The sequence below is a fragment of the Euphorbia lathyris genome, chromosome 6, assembly GCF_963576675.1.
Source record: "Euphorbia lathyris chromosome 6, ddEupLath1.1, whole genome shotgun sequence".
Taxonomy (NCBI): Eukaryota; Viridiplantae; Streptophyta; class Magnoliopsida; order Malpighiales; family Euphorbiaceae; genus Euphorbia; species Euphorbia lathyris.
This window is the reverse complement of record NC_088915.1, coordinates 42091795-42095451: the sequence shown is the minus strand read 5'-3', so window position 1 is coordinate 42095451 and position 3657 is coordinate 42091795.

Here is a 3657-nt window from a genome sequence, read left to right as displayed (position 1 = left end):
GGCAACATCAGTCAGAATCTGCACATCCCATTATTCCCAGGGCAAAGAATATAGGCGAACCTAGATTTGCGTTGTGGTGCTTTTCTGGTTAGCGGATCAAAATCTTATATCCATGGTTGCAGTCGTAGAATTCCCAGTTTAAGATTAATGACTCCCTCACTCCAAACATGGTGTTTTATATCAGGAGAGGAAAGGAATATATGATAATATCCACGCCCAAGCGAAATTAAATGCCATGGGCAATTGATTCCCCAAATAATTGTCAAATTTTTTCAAAAAGATTAAAGAGAGAGGGCTCTTATCCCTCCGTTGTCCCTACCATCTTTACAATAAGCATGTAAAATATATTATTTTACATGCTTATTGAAATAATAGAGGGTAAATTACATACGTGGTGTACAAAATTTGCCCTATTTCACATTTTGGTGTACAACCTTTTGGTGACCTCCCACTAAAGTGTACAGACAGTAATTGTGACCGGTCAACCCAAAGTCAACGCGCCACATCATCATTTTTATTCTACCAATTTACAAAAGTGGGACTCACTCCTTATATAATCATTAAAATACAATTATTCTTATGTAAATTACTAAATTGTCATTATCCCTTTCATTCCTTCATTTTTTTGGAACTTCTTTCTCTCTCTATCTCTTCCTCTCTCTCTCTATCTTTTCCTTTCTCTCTCTCAGTGCTTTCTCTATCTTTGTCTCTTTCTCTCTAAGTCCTTTACTGTATAGAGACTGAAAGAAGGAAGGAGTGCCATAAATGGCGGCGACAACACACATCTGATAATTGTCCAAATTCATTTCTCAGAAGATTTTGTATCTGCCTCAGAGAAAAAGATTTGATCTTTATGCCCATAGCTTTCTCCTTTCCGATTCCTAAAAAATTTCCTCTTATTTATCTTTCATTTTAGACCGAAATAAATTTTAACTATTAACAATAATGCCACTATCTTCTTCACTTGCCTTCAATCTCGCACCTTGTAATTGCTTCCCCAATGAAGCTACTACAGCCCAATGTATTGTTAATTTATCTCATTACTTCCAAGGTGGGTAAATTACATACATGGTGTACAACTTTTACTCTAAATCACACTTCGGTGTACAACCAAAATTTTGTCACACTAAACCGTACGAACTTTAGGTGACCTCCCACTAAAGTGTACAGCCGGTTTTTATGACCGGTCAATGTTGGTCAAAGTTGCCACATCATCATTTTTCATTATAACATTAAAAAAAGTGGGACCCACTCTTTACAAAATTACTAACATAGCCTTATCACTTATAAAATTACAAAATTACCCTCATCTTCTTCCTTCAACTCCTCTCTCTCCATACCATTTCTCTCTCACTCCTCTCCCTCTCACTCTACCATTTCTCTCTCACTCCTAAAATTCTCTCTAAATCTACAACTATTAATTTCTCTCTCTAACTCTTTCTTTCTTTCTTTCTATATCTAATTTTCTCTCACTAAAAACATTATTTTAGTAAAGCTAGGCCACTCCAATACCTCAATTTTAACATAAACTTAAAAAAAATTATGTTTAACGAAAATTAGAGTGTTGCACAATCAAAATTGAGATAAGAGGAATGAAATTAAATTATATTATATTTGAAACCATATGCAAAAACCATCACCAGCATCCTTACCCTCCTTGCGAAAACCATCTGCATTCTTCTCTTAATTCAGGTGAATGAAATTAAATTATATCTGAGATAATAGAAATAAATGCACAATCAAAATTGAACTTTTAAAATGAACTTCCATTGCAGTCATATAGATCATCGTGTCGTAATTAGAAAGAAGCAATTCTACTAACTTATCAACTTATCTTCCTGCAGCATCAGTATTCCACTTCACTGTGTCCAAAGGGATGGCTACGGGTACATAGACCTTTTCCTGTAAGGGATCTCATTTGGTACTGGATGCTGGTGATGGTTTTTGCAGATGGTTTCAAATATAATATAATTTCATTTCATTCCTATTATCTCAATTTTGATTGTGCAACACTCTAATTTTCGTTAAAACATAATTTTTTCAAGTTTATGTTAAAATTGAGGTATTGGAGTGGCCCAGCTTTACTAAAATAATGTTTTTAGTAAGAGAAAATTAGATATAGAAAGAAAGAAAGAGTTAGAGAGAGAAATTAATAGTTGTAGATTTAGAGAGAATTTTAGGAGCGAGAGAGAAAGAGAGGAGTGAGAGAGAAATGGTAGAGAGAGAGAGGAGTTGAAGGAAGAAGATGATGGTAATTTAATAATTTTATAAATGATAAAACTATTTTAGTAATTTTGTAAAGAGTGGGTCCCACTTTTTTAATGTTATAATGAAAAATGATGATGTGGCAACTTTGACCAGCGTTGACCGGTCATAAAAACCGACTGTACACTTTAGTGGGAGGTCACCTGAAGTTCGTACAGTTTAGTGTGACAAAGTTTTGATTGTACACCAAAATGTGATTTAGGGTAAAAATTGTACACCACGTATGTAATTTACTCCTTCCAAAATTCTAATCCGATCAAGTTTGTTTTTCAATACCCTCAAATACACTCTTTTTCAAAACTCTACTATGTTAAAACGATAGGCCAGGATGGTAATTTGATTGATGAACGAGATTTGGACTTCAGAATTGATGACGAGTGATAGTGGGGGTTCTGGAGATGGTGGAAGTCGAGGCGAAGGATGAGGTGGTGGCGATTGGCATCTAGCGAGGGAAGAAAAAATTTGAAAGGAACGATACTAGAAACTAGGAACCTCAAAGAATCAAAACCACACAAAATTGAAGTTCGGTGAATATACCCAACGATTTTGATCTTGGGTTATAATCCTCCTAAGGGTTAATATACATATTTGCCCTCGTATTATCACGAAAAAACAGATATACCCTTATATCAAATAAACCCATAAAATTATCCCTAAATTTTTCACAAACCTGCAATTATGCCCAAATCTAACAATTATGCCCAAATCTAACAGACGTATGATGTGGCATAAACGGTGTTTATCCTCACTTTCCTTCCACCCAAACATGCAACTTCTAACAACTGATTTCATTTCGTTCTCATAGGCAATTCATCAAACATCATCATCACATTGCATCAATGAGGTCCAAAACACGGTTTCCTACGACTAAGAACAAGCTAATTGCTGTCTGTTTCTTCTTCTCCATCTTGCTTTTCGTCTTCTGGTCAAATTCATCACAATTCTCATACCTAATTTAGAATCTTACCATGTGAGCTACGACACGGAGTGTGAGCGATCCGGGATTTTCGAAGTGTGAGCTTCCGCTGAAAGGGTTTCCTAGTGAGATTTATGATATGGAATGGGACTTGATAATGATGGATGCGCTGACTGGTTATCACGATGAAGCATCGGGGAGGATGTCGGTGATTTATACGACTGGGCTGATGGGGGAGGAATAGAGAAAATAGTGAAACGGATGTGTTTGTTCATGATGTAGGAATTGGGTGAAGAAATTGTGGAAAATATGATTTCAGGAGAAATGGAAGTTGAGAGCAAAGAGAAGCATGAAATTGTGATGGATTTACAGAGATGTTTAACAAAATTGCACCAAGTTTTTCTTCATATGGCTGTAATGGTAGAAACGCAAGGGGAGAAGATGGATAATATAGAAGAAAATGTGGAACTGTCTTT